Below are 15,640 nucleotides of genomic sequence, written 5' to 3'. Positions count from 1 at the left end.
CTGCTGGGGCCTGTAGTGCTATGCCTGCCCCCTTCCTCTCCCTTCCCTTTTCCTCCTTTCCTTTCTGTCACCTGCTTCTGTCTGTCACTCTACACATTTCTTAATTACTGTTTGCGCTGTGCTTTGAAAATGCAAAGTATGGTATAAATGTTAAGTGTTTTTATTATTGTTATTATTTCTGCTTTTTCTTTTTCATTTGCATCCCTCACCCTCTATTCTCTTGCTATTGTGGCTTCCAGAGAGAACGTGTGGGACTACATTATTTATAACTGTGTGAGAGTAATTACAGAAATGATTTAATTACTCAGTTAATACTGTTCTTCACATCACCAACTTGACAGGCTGGTGATCCTCTCACCGCAGTCGAGCATACAGTCTGGTGGTGCCTGTACCACGTCACAGACCAGTGGGTAACAGGAGGCAAAGCCTGGGGAAAGCCTTGCATGATGCCTCTTGCTTCTCTCCAGCCAAGGGCTAAGGCTGCTGAGCCTGTGTGGGCCTTGCTGGGGTAATTGCTGTTGCCACCTCAGTTAGGGGTGGACCGTGGGGATGTGAGCACCTGGCTATGGTGATGACTTGTGTGAGGGTTTGTGGTGGCCATCTGGTGGGGGTTTGTGCTTAGCAGGTTGGCCATGTGTCTGCACCTTCGTTGAAAGGGGCTAGTGAAGGGTTTGGAATTGAGGAAAGACATCATGAATTTACTCTAAGCCTTTGCACCTGTCCTAATGATGCGTATAATTCTGTCCCAGCTAATCTAAGAGGGAATTCCCCAGTGAGTTCAGTATCCATTGTGTGTGTCTAACATTCTTTCCAACACAAACTTGCTTGAGATGAAGTTTCAGTATTCTGTGTGCTACATTAACCACATTTTTCCATTTATTAGAGGTCAGTGATCTGGGAGGCATTTATTGACGTAACTTCTGTTTAAGCCTCCCAAATCATGGGGTTCACATGCTTTGTATGGGCCTGAGTGTAAGGTAAGATCACTATAGCCAGAAATATTTGTACATGCAAGCGGCTGTGTAATTCTGAACCTATTGAAATAAATGATTTTTCTCTCTGAATGGAATGGCCTTCTCCTGCTGAGATTCACTCCATGGGAAATACAGTGGTTTCCATCACTTTCAGTTCAGAAAGGCTTGTTGGGAGCAGGGAATCTCCTGTCACTGGTGCAGTATGGACAGCAATTGAGAGAGGAGAGTATGTGTCCTTTCAGGGAAACACACTTGAGCTGATGGTAACCAATACCTTGTAGTTATCTACTCAAGGCAGTAAAAACAAAAACAAAAACAAAAACCAACACAACAAACCTGCACCTAGCAGAGCACAGAAGAAATGTAAGGAAGATGATCCTCTTATGAAGGTATTGTAGATAACAACAACAACAAAAAAGAGTCAGTGGATTCTTAACAATGGAGGTAGTTGCTCAGAGAGGGGAGAGAGAGGCTCTTGTGGGATAATGGTGTATTCGCCAGATAATGGCGTAGAGAGAGAATCTCAGAAGTGCCTGCTTTCCCGTTTCTTGAAGTTGCCTAGCTCCATTTGGGATCCTTCACGGCCTGGGCTCTGGGCCAGGCTCAGCCTGTTCCTCAGCACAGCAGTGCTGGGTGGGTGGCAGGGAGGCTGGGGAACAGGTGGCATTAGGGCTGGTGGAGTGGAGAGCCTTTTCCATGCAGTACTGTGTGCCAAGATGCCAGGCACAGGACACCTGCTATCTGGGTGGGCTCTGCCTCCCTCCAAGGAGCACTGGAAATTGAAGATGTAGGCTAAAGTCTTTTAAGTATGAACAGTGATTCTAAGTGCTTTTTTTTTTTTTTTTTTTTTTTTTTTTTTTTTTTTTTTTCTTTTGGCATCCAACATGAAGCAGGTTAAAGCAGCCCAAATTTGAAAAAAGGCTGAGCATCTCTACCTTCTGGAAGTTGGGTATTTCATGTCATATCTCCTAATTGACACCTAGAGTCCCTCATCGCTTTTGAGAATCTATGCTAGAGGCTTTTCTTTATTTTTTTTTCCTATATCTGGTACACAAAAAAGTGAATTTTATGACCCGACACTGGAATAGATTGTTGAAAAGACAGAGTGAGTGGAAGGACAGTAGGAAGGAGTAGTTTTGTCAGCTCCCAAATGAGTGAATCCTGTTTTTAGTGGATACATGTCTCATGGTTAATTGATTCTTTGACTGAATTATATGCTGAGACTGTAATGTGAGCTCATCCTTTAGTAGACACCAGAGAATCCACAGAGGAGATAACTTGAGCAGGGTGAAGAGATTTCAGAAGAGCTGAGCTCAGCCTTTACACAAAGGTGAGGACTGGAGACATTGAAAGGACCTAATTTCTCCACCCACTACCCTGTTTCAACCAGGATATGTCCAGTCCAAAGGAGTTGGTGTGCCTGTAGAAACTTCAGTTTTTCCAGGAGTTGACTACACCTTCTCCCTACAGGAATTTAATTCCTCCCAGGTCCTCTATTGCTTTTTTCCCACAGTTTACTCTGTATTTTATGGCTACTGCCTGGGAAGAAGGGAGATGTACTGTGGTGCCCCAAGGACTATGTGTATAGGGATTGCCCACCATAGGCATGTTGCCTGGCCAAGATGAAATTTATCCGATTGCCTAGTGAGCCATAGCGTGTGCCTGTGACTGGATGAATCATACACATTGCTGTGTGGCCAGACAAAGGCTTTGGGACTGCGTGCAGTTGCAGGCTCTATGTTGTACAGGACTGTAAGAATTTAATTCTCCTTGAGTCCTCTGCCCCTTTGTCAAATCAGGTGGAAATCTGCCAGCAGGTTCAAGAGTTGCTGGGAAGTCTGACTCATGTACACACGAACACATGTACCAGGTTTGCAAAAGCTTCTTTTCCTCGCAAAAATGAGCTAAAAACACACACAGAAGGTGAGCAAAGCCCTGCGTTGGAGTGTCTGATGAGCTGTGATTTCTATACAAGTGACCCATGCGCAGCATGTCTCAAACACGCTTGCAGCATGCTTACCATCGCTGCCACACGCTTGCAGGGTGACTCATTGTGATTCACCCGGAGCAGTCCTGCTCTGTGATTTGCATAGGCGAGCATGCAATGCGAGCTGCGCTGTCTCCTGGGGTTGGATGTTCGGTTCACACTTGTGCACAGCGCACATGTATGCGCTCCGTGACTCACACTAACATGCCGTGGTGGCTTGGATCACAGAAGCAAATGAGACATAATCATGAGCAGACACTTGTTCAGTGTCTCATGCTCCTATCGGTTAGCTTTTGAAGGAGAACATGGCACAAGGCTTGAAGATTTTAATATTTTTATCCTGAAACAGACCTCTTGAGAAAAAAAATTAGCCTGATGACAGCAGCAGTAATTGGATTATTCCGTTAGTATTCTCTGTGGAAGAGGAAGTTGCGTGACTTTATATTTTCAACACAGAGACTTAAAAATTGCACTTAAAATGTGAATTACGCCTTACTTTCTTTTCATAACTGACAAGCAGGCATCTGTTTTCTGCCCTACTTTCCTTCTGCACACCTTCTGCCTTTGGTCTGCCTGAGCTTTCTTATTCTTTGCAAGGCTACAGCAAACTGTGGTGACTTGCATGCCTCAAATGGCACTGAAGGAGATCAAGGCATGGTCTAAGCAGTAGGTGGGCTGAGGAGGTGCCATGCTGAAGGTGAAAACAAGAGATTTATGTATCCCTTGATCTAGAGGAAGGGGTTTGTTTAAAGGCCTGGACACCTGGGGGAGGTAGAGACAGGAAGGTCTGGAAAGAGTAAGGTGAAGAAATGCAGGGCAGGGAGGTGCTGAGCAAACATTGAGCAGATCTCTGAGCACTGAATCTTCTTTTGCTCTATGGGCTAATCTCCTGCAGCTGCAATATCAACACTAAAATAATTTGTAATGGAACTGACAAAGTTTTGGAATATGTGCACACCTGCAGTAGACAGCACTGCTGAGGTGGAAGGAGATGGGAAGGAACTGGACAGATGGTAATGAGCCAGCCTTATATTTCTGCTAGTTCTGGTCATTTACAGGCTTCCTATACACTCATGGCCTCCCTCTCTTTTATTTTAAAAATATCTGATTATATTTTGATAAACTTTTTGTTTATTTGGAATCTGCTAGGGGAGTTTTGCTGGGCTTTGGGCACATCCAAATGTTTGATACAGTTATTACCTGGTCAGAGATACCACTTTTTTTCTTTTGTTATTCAGTTGTTTCCTTAATTTAGATTTAATAAGTCACTTTGTGCTCCATTAATTAGGCCATCATGCAAAATGTTTAATGCCGAAGCATGCTTGCTTGCAGATGGTGGAACAGCTTCATTTAGCGAATGGCTGGAGACCTCACCAGGCTGTGTTGCTCCTCATGCCCACGGTCCATTCTCCCCCAATGAGCCATGATGCCGTTAACCTTCTCTGTCTCCATGTCCTGGTGTGAATCCACAGGGCGCATCTTCACCATGGCTTCTAAGAGCCTTTTTCTCTGTCCAATCCTCCTGCCCTTGCTGGAGCTCCCTTGAAAGATTTTATGTGCATGCGTGGGTTTTACGTTTCATCTCCTTAATTGTTATAAACTGAAGCTGTGGCTGTCAGCTTTCTCAACAAAGGCAAAATGGACTGGCAAAAGCATGCTGTGATCCTGGCCACTGGAGGAGGAGGAGGTTGTGAGCAGTATTTGTCTCCTGCTGTGCTGAGGGCTACAATTCTGCCCAACAGTGTCACTCACTGGTCACTATGCTAGTCCAATAGTGTGTTGCTGTATGGCTTGAGATATGCCTGTAATAATACTCAGTAATATACAATACAAGCTGTTGGGAAGTATTTTGTGCTTTCAGAGTGCCAGGAACCAGCCAGCATCTCCTGCCGTGTGCTGCTATAAAACACACAAATCTCTCAAATCATATGTTGAATTTTTTTTTTTTTTTTTTTTTTTTTTTTTCCCGTTGGTGGTAGAGGAGTGAGTTACTTTTTCAGTTTCCCTATCTCCTGCTCTAGTCTAGCCTTCAGTACTAGGAAAAGGATTTTCTCAATTGGCATGCTAGGGTTTCTGTGGCCAGAGAAGTGTTTTTATATGGGAAGGGGTAACAGCGTGGGGAACGTGTAGGTGTGTTGCTGTATAACTGAGCCCATGTGGAAGCACATCCTCTCCTTCTCCATGCTGCATGCATCCTTGCTATCAAGGAATCCTTTTGGCCAAATGTTTTGCTTTCATTTGATGAATAAATTGGATATGGAAATGAGCTGACATGAGTAGATTAGACACTTACGAGGTGATAGGGATCTTGTTGTGACAATCAATTTACCTCTTTGCACTTAGGAACCTGTAGGCGATGGTCTTCTGGGAACATATCTCCCAGGACTTGCTCCTTCAGTTATAATTTGTGAATCTCCAGAGGATAAAGCTATTTTATGGTACTCTTTCCTTCATGTTTGCCTTGCCTTCCTCTTCTTTGTAGTGATCCACCTCCATGCGCTAGCAGCCTTTGAAGGGTAGCCCCTGCAAAATCAGCGTGTCTTCTCATGGGGGCTGAGAAAAGGTATTGGAGCTGTCTGGGATAAGAAAGAAATGGAGGAGACCTACTGATAGGAGGTGTTTGACAAGGGTCAGCAGTGGGGAGGGGGATCGTTTGGGGTACCCCAAAGGTGAGGGTGCAAAGAGGCAAGGGTGCTGGAGAGAGGAGGTGTGATGGGATGTTCAGTCCTTCATAGAATAAAGTGGGCAGAAAGGCCTCAGGGAAAGATTGAGTAATTAACAACCTCTGGGATGCATCTGCCTCTCTCAGGCAGCAATATGTGCATTGTGTGACCTCAAGTGAGCACAATTCTCTCACTGTCTCTCCCACTTCCCCCTGGTCAGTCGGGCTCAGCAGCCCTTATCTCTCTTGCAAACAATCCTGTATGTGCTTTGCAGGGCCCTGGACCAGAGGCTGGCCCAGGCTTTTCTCCATGTCACCTGGGAGGCAGGATCTGGACCTGGTGCTGGCACATGCCAGGCTGGGGTGGGAAGGCAGTACAGCGAGGGAGGGAGGACGTGTTCTTCAGGGCCCAAGCAAGTGCACAAAAACGTGTCTGCACCTAAGGGCAGGGGAGAGAAATACAACTTAAGCCTCAAAAGGTTCATGTCCCTTGTCAGAAAGTCCCAAGACAAAACCTCTTTGCTACCAAATACATTCCAGCCCACAGCCCCGTTATCTTTTCTTTATTTTTTTTTTTTCCTCTTAACGGTTGAACCGTTTAACGCCACATACGAAGTCAGATCTGGCCGCTGAGGGGCGATTCTGGGTTGCCATGGCAATGAGGCATGTCTCTCCAAATTAGGACATTTTTCTGCTGCCTTTTCCATGCGAGGCTTTCTCTCATCTCTTTCTCCCCCTCTTCCTTGATGTCTGAAGTGCTGAGAGCTGCCTCCTCTCCTGCACGCTCCGTGAAAGGGATCAGACTTTGCCCGTCTGAATTAATTCCTCTGAAGCCCGTGCCAACTTTGTGTGTGCTGGCTCTGCGAGGGGGAGCTTTGAGCTCTCCAATGAAAACGTGGCAGGACGGGGGCGAGGAGGGGCGTAGAGGCAGGGAGGTTAGTGGGGGCAGGCAGTGTGTGGCTGTGGGGTGCTAATTGCCTTCTGCGCCATCACCTCATTTTTCCACCCGTGCTGCCAGGGCTGGGCACTTGGCTGATTTAGATTAAGATATATTTTAGGACTAGAAAAGCTATTGGAGTAAAACCTGGGGAGGATGTAAATGTGTTGGCAAGTCTTGAAATCTCTTGGGCAGCCTTAGCTTCCCAGGGTCTGATCCATTATGGTGCAAGCACTTGCATTGGCACCATAGGAGTCATCCATCTCTTAGGGGCATTGTGACACAGGGCCTTGTCCCCCCTGCATCTGGTACGTGTCTGCACTGAAGCAGTCAAGTGCCTTTACACCACTTCTGCACCTGTATATTCCCCTTGCAGATTTAGGATTTGGCATGAGTCAGACCCAGCTCAATTAATTCTGGCTGCTGACAGATTCCCAAGGCCCCCCGTGGCAGCTGGGATTAGTCTGACACAGGGAAGCCCCCAGCCAGACTGCCTTCTCTGGACTACACCTCAGTCCGAGGGAGTAGGAAGAGAAAGGAGCTGGCATAGGCAGTGCTGGAAACTTGCAGAAATGGAGGCATGCCTGTGGTGGGCAGTTCAGGGTGGCTGAGTATTGTCATGGACTGATGCATGGCAGAGCAGTACGGTCCAGCATTTTCTAACCACCAAGGCACAAATGAAAAGGTAATGTAATGAGGTTTTCCTGCTTCTATTTTCCCCTGGCCAAATGTGCTACTACCCCAAGACCCCCTCCCCCCCTTTTTTTAAACTATATATATATGGTATATTTTGGGACTTCCATGCATAGCCGTGAGCAGGAAATCAGGGGAGAGCAAAATTAGCAGATTGTGAATGTTTGGAATGGAGATGAAGGTGTAAATTTTGGTTGAGAAGACAACTGGCCTCAAAGTCTGTTCCAGCCTGGCCATGCTTTAGCATTGCTGTTTTTCATAAAAGATGCTCTGGAGCTGGGGGCAGTTGGCTGTGAAGTGAAGAGCATAGCAGAGCGATGTGCCATGGCTGAACTCCTTGGGCTCAGTCCCATGTGCTCTGCACCTTTGGCTGCTGTGGGATGGCAGTAGTGTAACGCTGGACTGATGGTATGATCAGACATACATCTGTTCTCCAGGAAGCAAAAAGTCTTGATTCTCTTTAATGATACAGCATTTAAATAAAGTGAAGCGGGTAGACTTGTGAATTAGTCTGACCCATAACCACAGGGGCACCACCTTATTTTCCAAGGATACTTAAACTTGTCCAAACGTCAGTAAATATTAATTTCATTTTTTTAATAATGATATACAAACAGGTTTACATCAAAGACTGATTATCCCAGTATTCTGTATCCAACAAATAGAGGATCAAGTAGTGATACTTCCTCAGAATATTCTTTAAGTATCCCGTGGGTTATGGCTTTGGACTTTTTAAGCTAGAGGGTGCTTCTTTGTATTTAGTAGTACTGGATGGGTTTTTCTTCCAGGATGGAAACTGGATGGGTTTTTCTTCCAGGTAGTTACCTGCATGCAAGCTCCTAGTATTTGTGAACCCATATAAGTTTTTAGCATCCAACGGACAAGCTGTTACACCACTTAACACCACTTAACTGCTCATGGGATGAAGAAGTACCTTGTTGGAAACTTGCCCCTTAACGTTCTTGTTTGATATCTCCTCATTGTTTTACTGGAAAAAGCAGCTAACAGTTACACCCTTTTCACCTTCTTTAATCAGCTCCTGATTTTAGAGGTCCCTAATATGTTCCCCACTAATTGTCACTTTTCAGAAGGAAAAAAAAAAGACCTGTAGAACATGGGTGTTACTTGCAGTAGCTACCTGAGCTGGTCCTGACACACTGTTCTGTCCTGAGGGACTGTTTTTTGGCTCTGCCCTCTGAGCTCCTGCTGCTGGTCAGATGGTGGTCAGAGCTTGCAGCACATGCTCTGTAAAGAGAGGCTGATGGACCTGGGTAAGAGGTATAGGTGCCTATTACTATCTGAAGGGCAGTTACAGAAACAATGGAGTCAAACTGTTTGGCAGTCCCAGACAGTGTAATGAGAGGCAAAGATGACTCCTTAGACATCATGGAAAAAACAAACAAGAAAAAAAACCTAAGAGGGTAGTGCAGAGCTGGAACAAGGGCCCAGAGTTCAGCCACAGCTGATCAAATCTACTGTTGGTGATGGTCCCACTGCAAGGGGACTGTTTGAGGCCTGTCCAGCTAATATTTCTGTGATGCCATGAAGGTTCAGAAGTGATACATGACTCTGAGTTGCAGAAGCTTTCTAGAATTGTCCTTATGGTTCAGAGACTCTTTGTCACTCTCTTCCCCTGCACTCTCAGTTTATATTGGCATTGATCTACTCAGCTTTAGTCCATTCCTGCTTCCCTCTAGCAAGCACACTGCAGGCCTCTGAGGAGCTAATACACAGATCATGCTTTTGGGCTGCAATGCTGAGCAGGTGAGTAGTTAGCACTCTGGCACAGGAGCAGATCATGCATCCCAGGGAAACTGCCGTGTGCTGCATTGCTGCTGTGGAAGTGCCCTGATGTCTCCGGTAGCCTCCTGTCCAGCTGCACCAGGATGCTTGAGCAGAGAGCAAGGCATGGGGCATAGCTTGGAGCAGTCATGGTTTGCCAAAGAGAGCAGCAGCTGGGTCACAGGGGGGAGTGCAGCAGAGGAACAACAGACGCCTCAATCACTGATGTCTGTGAGAAGGAAATGCCAATTAAAACAACAATTAAAAAGTACAAAGCAAAGCTCCAAGGACTTCCTGTTAATTGCAACAGATGTAGCTGAAGCATCCTCAGGTGATGAGCAGGTTTTGGTGGTGCAAGCTGGAAAAGGTGGGAGAGAACTCAGATGTGCTGGGATGTGGACTTGGGATGCATCCCAAATGCCAACTTTGCTTCCTAAATTTTCATTATTTTCTTCTTTGAGTTGTTACTGAGATCCTGACATTTGTCTTTCTTGTAATGCTATTATTCTAGTTGCTTGCCCTGTCTGGTATGCAGAGAGAGCTTCAGCAGTTATAACATTCAGAATTTAAAGGCTGAATTTCTTGCTACCTTACTTTGTTTGCCCTGACTCTAACTGTTTCGGATTCTAGCATCTTTATTGTTGTACTGCTCTTGTATCTTCATGTCTTAGAGAACATCAAAATTGAAAACAAATTGGGAAAGGGAAAAAGTATTCACACTTAACAAAGCAACAGTGGTGTGTGTCTGAGTTTGTCTGTGTCTAGGAGAGGTTACTGTGAAAAGAATTTGTTCTGAAATGGTATGGAGCATGCAAAATGGAGGGGATTTCAACATTAATAAGGCTGCATTATACATGTAAATGGCATTATTAAAGGCTTATGATTATTTCAGAAAAAAATAATTAGAAAACTTTGTGGCAACTTGTGTAAATCAAACCAAGGGAATGAGCTGAGGGCAAAAATGAATAATTATTCCCTTGCCTTCTATTGCATCCCTGCCTTCATTCCTTCTGCATCCTTTCCCCCAGTCTAGAACAAATAGCCCCAGAAGAAAACAAGAACAAAACAAGAGCACTCAGGAACCAAACAAAGGAACCAAAATATTCAGAGTTCTCTCTCTTGAATGGCTGAGAACTAAGGGAAAAGCAACATGAAGAAACTCTCAGGCCTCCCCAGAAGTGCAAAGAATTTAAATCAGTGCTTGTAGAATGCAATGATGAATAAGACAGGTAGGTAAAACTTTTGCAGGTAATACTCAAGTACTTGAAGGTGGTGCCAGAAGGGAACATTTTCACCCCTTTGCTTTCCTTGAGAAACAATTCCCTCTAAATTGGATTGAAAAATGCAGGATGACTTTTTTATGTGTGGATTACTGCTACAGGATGACTGCCAAAACAGTCAACTACAGTGAACAAAATAGGAAATATAATTATTGCTGCAATTTCAGATCACAGAGAAAGAACTGTAGCAGCCTCTAGGAAAAACAGAGACTTAGCATTTGAAGGAAACAAAATTTTAATTTTCCCAGCCCCAAAGTCCCACAGGAGAGAGCTCATGGGGCTGAGGAGAGCTTTCAGGAAAAGATGAAGTTGAGACTGCAATCCAGCGTGTGAATGCAATATGCACACGTTTCTGTGCGGCAGAAAACGTACAGGGACGGCGCACTTGGATTCTGCGTGTTGATAATGCGTGTCTCTGGCTCCCTGGCAGATCCTTATGGACTTCAGGGAGGCTCTTCACAGATATGGCAGAAACCGCTCTGCAGTCAATAGTGGGATTGGAGCCCAAAGCAGCTAAATGCCGTTAATCAAAAACGAGGAAGCAACCAGAGCCTCTGGATGGAGATGAAGTGAAAGAAGGAAAAATAGAGTCCAGCTTAGAGTTCATCTCACACAAGCTTGTGCTGATCATTTGCTATTTTATGTGGGATTGGCATTTTAAGGGGCATATTTTACTTCGTTCTTTCTTTTGTACAGGCACTGAGAATATCTGGAGATTACAGAATGTGAATAGCATATGAATATATATGCCCAGTGTGCTCGTATATATGAAACACTTCTAAATATACAGTAGAGCTGGCTGAAAGGTTTCTGGTACAGCAATTTTATGCTGGAAAATGTTGATTGTACGGTATTGAAAAGTCCCCTGGGAACACATCAGGTCTATCACAATGGGGATGGAAATGGGGCAGGTTGGTTGGTCTGCAGAGAGGCTGTGGCTCTGCCAGATCCCTTGCCTGCCAGCAGAGTAGATGACAGGCTAAAAAAAAAAAAAAAGAATTTTCATGTGATCTCCTGAAATGGAGTTTTTCGGGTATTTATTTTTTTTATAAAATGTGTCAAATGTTTGACTTTTCATACATGATAATGGGAGAATTCTTTTACTTTCCATCTGCAGACAAAGCAGCATTGGTTTTCTGGCTGGTGCAGGAAATGCAGCACAATTACTCACACGTGCCCCTCCAGACAAAACCAACTTCTGAAATTCCCCACAAGCTGCTCGGGGTCCTCCCTCGTCAGCAAAGTCTGAAGACTCACGATAGAGAGGGGCTGAGCTTGGCACTTGGTGCTCGTGTCCTGCATAACACCTCATTCTGTCACATTCAAAGCGAGCTTGTGTGGGTCCAAGATGTCACGCTGGTGTATTTGCATCTGCAAATATATATTTTTGGGGAGCATAGACAAAAAGGATGCTTTCTGACTCAGACGTGACATGCTACTCTCTGGGTCTATTTGTAAACTATAGCTATGGAACAGGTACATCCTTTTCCCATATAGGTGTGTGTTCTTCTCTCCAAGGCCTGATGAATAGCCTAGTGCATAGGAGAGGTGCTTCACTTGGACTTTGTGTGCTGATTGTCCAAAATGCTTAGAATTTTACCTCCTGCAATTGGTCTTATCTGCAACTGGACACGTGTAACGGTGTGCACCAGTGTCTTCTTGATCATCCGTCAAGGCAGTGTTGATCCACAGTACATTGCTATGTATGATACCCAGGAAATACGGGGCACAGTAATGGCAGTTCCACGATGGGCACAGATGATGAAATAATTGAGCCTGATGTGCCTGGTGAAGGGAACACATTCTGCAACTGTGCATGGGTGACTGAATCTGCTTCCAAAGTTTGTAATGAGGATGACCAGTCACTTACCAGTAGCGTCTGCTTGTATTTCTGCATGAAGACCTTGGAAAATGGGATGATCACCAGGGCTTTTCAAGAAAGCTTTAGCCACTACCAGGAATGAATTCTAAAGCAGGCCATGCATGGGCAAATCCCCTGCCTACGGGTAATGTTGATTTGTAAGGTCCGCTTCATTTTGAGTGCCCTTTAGGTTGTTATTTTTGAGCTGCCTGGGCAAGTCCTTGCACAAAGGACTTACTCTCCAGGGTTTGTGGGAACATACAACTTTAAGATGGTTTGGCAGGAGCCATCTGAAGCCAGTTATTGTATTACAGGGATGCTCTCCATACTCCTGTAAGTGGCCTGCGAATAGATGCTGAATGAAGTGGGCTCTTTGGCTCTGAGCAACTGCTAGAAAGAACATAATACCAGGAGTAAAATGAGCTAAGAAAACATGAGTAGAAGAACAGAGCAGACAAAAAGCCTTGCTGGTGGAAATAGCAGTGATGCAAGGGAAGACTTGTCTGGTAACTGGTGCTGAACCTGCAAGCAAAATGAAAAGAGCAGGTAGCTGGGAGCAGTTCCTGTGTTAGGGTGTTGGCTATTCTTGGGGACTTCAGCCATAGTATGAAGCTACGTTTGGACTGGGAGCGTGTAAATAGAATGATCCAACAACCAGTGCAATTTCAACCTGTGGTTTTGAACCAGAGCATTAAAAAGACAGGAAAACTCAAGAGGGCTTGTGAAAGAGGAAAGATTGAAGGCCCTGTCTGGCAATTCTAAGAGGTTAAACCAGTCCCTGGTAAAAGACTGTGTGGTAACAGGAGGGGACAAAACTCTGTGGGTGACAGAGATCACAAATACAGGAATTTCCATGGTAAACCTTGGAAGAAGACTCTGAATTTCCTGGGGGAGGAATCACCAAGTCCAGAGAGAGATTAGACTTTGTGAGGAATCCAATATGCTGTAAAAAGAGGAGTCTGCAAAAAGCGCTTTGGCCACCTTTCTTCTTCAAAGTCAGCATCCTCCAAGAGTGGCACAGGGAACTACTGATGTTGCAGCAAACAGTAACCAACACAGGGCTGACATCTGAGAAAAGGGTGTAAGAACTGCAGTGCTGTGCTATACTTTGCAAATGCATTCCCAATATAGTTAAAGAAGATGCCAACATCATTAAAACTGGGCAGCTCCTTGTAGCTGCAAAAGACAGTTTTGCAATAGCAGATGATTTTGTTGTCACCCTCAAAGCAAGTAGGATACTTCTTGAAGTGAAGTTGCATGGGAGTATGTTAGTCTGATGCCAGGAAAAAAATGAAATTACCCTTGAAAGAAAAACTAATGGAAGGAAGTGATAAAGTAGAGAAATTCAGGATGTATGGGGGTGAGTTAGTTTTTTGTAGGGGAGTGACTGAACTAAAAGCATGGCTAAAAACCTGATGAACTTGAGAAGGAATGATCTGTAATACTGCCATTCTAAGGTTAAAATCAGTTAAGCAGAGATCTCTTGAAGATACCACATGAGGGTGTTTTCCAAGGGTGAGGGAAGCTGCCTGGCTACAGGGTAGAGTGGGAGGAGCGAAGTCAGCCAATGATTCATGATCCTAGAAAATTCCCTACTGGTGGTGAGTGGAGATTTGAGTAATTCAAAAGGTTTGTTCCTCTGGGAATCGTAAGGTGAAGAAGGGAAATGCTGGACACAGAGGATCTGAAAGAATAAATAAATGTTTATAAATAGATCAGTTCTTGCCACTGCAAGAGGAAGAATTCTAGCACTTAGGACATGAACATTTAGATAGTGGAGATTTTGAGCTGCCTTAAACCTCTATAAATTTATTATCAGAGGATCTGAGAAGCTTTATGGAGAACCAGAACCAATGTAGTGTAAATGACATACTTGGAGGATTTATTAATGCAGGTAGATCACAGTGTCACCAATACTGCCCCACTGACATAGAAAAAAGTACCAGGATCTTTGTAAGCAAATTTGTGCCTCATCTGGTTTTAGCAGCCTGGGTCTTTACAGCACTTCTGTGCAAAGATGTCCAGTGAATATGAGATGAGAGACTGAAGATAATATGAGAGTAATTTAGGGATTTGAAAGGAACTTGAGAGGGGCCAAAGAGGTTTTATCCTGAGCTCAGAAGAGCAGTGGTATTGAAGAGGCTGTCAAAGCTTTTTACTCATATAGAAAAAGTGTAGGCTAGGTTGAGTGAAAGAGTTAGTGGTAGGAGAAAATTGGCCCCTTGCACCAAAGTAGCCACTGATCTTTACATACTACCTGGAAAACAAAACCAAAAATAAAACAAGTCACTATGTACTTGTCCTAAGCTATTATTCTCAATTCCTCAAGTTAACCTTATCAGAAGACACATTGACTAAGTAGGTGATCATGCATACCAAATTTGTTTTTCCAGGCATGGTACACCTGACTTAGTAGCATCTGACAACAGGCTAGTTTAGCAGGCATGAATTTTAAGTAGTTTGCATGGATTTTGACATGTAGCTGCTAGTTTTCTTCATCCATGATTTAACAGATGTGTGGCAAACCTCACTAAAATAATAACAAAGAACAGAGTGAAAGGGATGGGGGGGGGGGGTGGGCTGTAGTTTCATCTTTATTAAGCTTTTTAAATCATAGCATGGTATCAATAGTGAGAGCTGCCTCCTGCAGGCTTTTTGTCCAGTAGAAATCAGGATTCCAGAACTGAAGTCAAAGTCACTTGGGATTTTAAGTTAGTTATACAAAGGGACGAGTAAGGCAAAAATAAAAGCTCAATGCATTTGGGGTCTGAGAAGCTTCCTTTCTTCATTTAAAGGATACTGTGCACATACATGCTGGAGAAGAAAAGCTAGAGGTAGGCCCAGTAACACAGGAAAATACTCTGTTGTTTAGGAGACCATCAGGTCAGCTGGATACATGATGGAAGACAGGTGACCTTCTTCATGCTCCATAATGAAATGCAGTGAATTGGTCATTTTGCTCAGCAAGCCCTCAAATGAGTTACAGCCAGGACAGGTGACAGAGATGTGACCCTGCTCATAACAGGACTGACACACTCAACACTGCTCTGCACATGGGTCTCAGGGAGAAAAGCTGGTTCATGTGACAGCATGGGGCACCTTAGAGGGCAATACAATATGCTTCTTATAAAAATGCAAAATTTGGTATTATCTTGATATTTGATGATTGCTGTTATTCTGATGCTTGCCTGGGAAAGGAGGGTTTGAGGGTCTGCGCCCTTGGTGGACTCTGACCTAAGTCAGTTAGAACTGGTCCTTCTCCTCTCCAAGGGCTCTTTGCTCTGTGCATGTCAGATGAGAGCTGTTATTTTTGACAGTACATAATGCGGCTCTGTATCATTGGCTATGGGTGATTTCCAACCCACTTGGGACAAAATTTATGAGTGTGGCCTATCCTGGTAACATATCATTTTCAGTAATCTTATGTGACACCATGATTTTGGCAGAGGAGAGATGAGATTTTT

General features: G+C 44.3%; 1 protein-coding gene across 4 annotated transcripts in view; it reads left to right on the top strand.

Moving 5' to 3' along the window:
- Positions 1 to 15,640, top strand: part of GRIN2B (glutamate ionotropic receptor NMDA type subunit 2B) — a 273,763-nt gene that overhangs the window by 121,732 nt on the left and 136,391 nt on the right. The gene's annotated exons all lie outside the window — the stretch shown is intronic.

The sequence above is a fragment of the Aythya ferina genome (genome assembly GCF_964211825.1).
Source record: "Aythya ferina genome assembly, chromosome: 1".
Taxonomy (NCBI): Eukaryota; Metazoa; Chordata; class Aves; order Anseriformes; family Anatidae; genus Aythya; species Aythya ferina.
The sequence above is the reverse complement of the archived record's forward strand: the minus strand, read 5'-3'. Positions and strand labels throughout refer to the sequence as shown.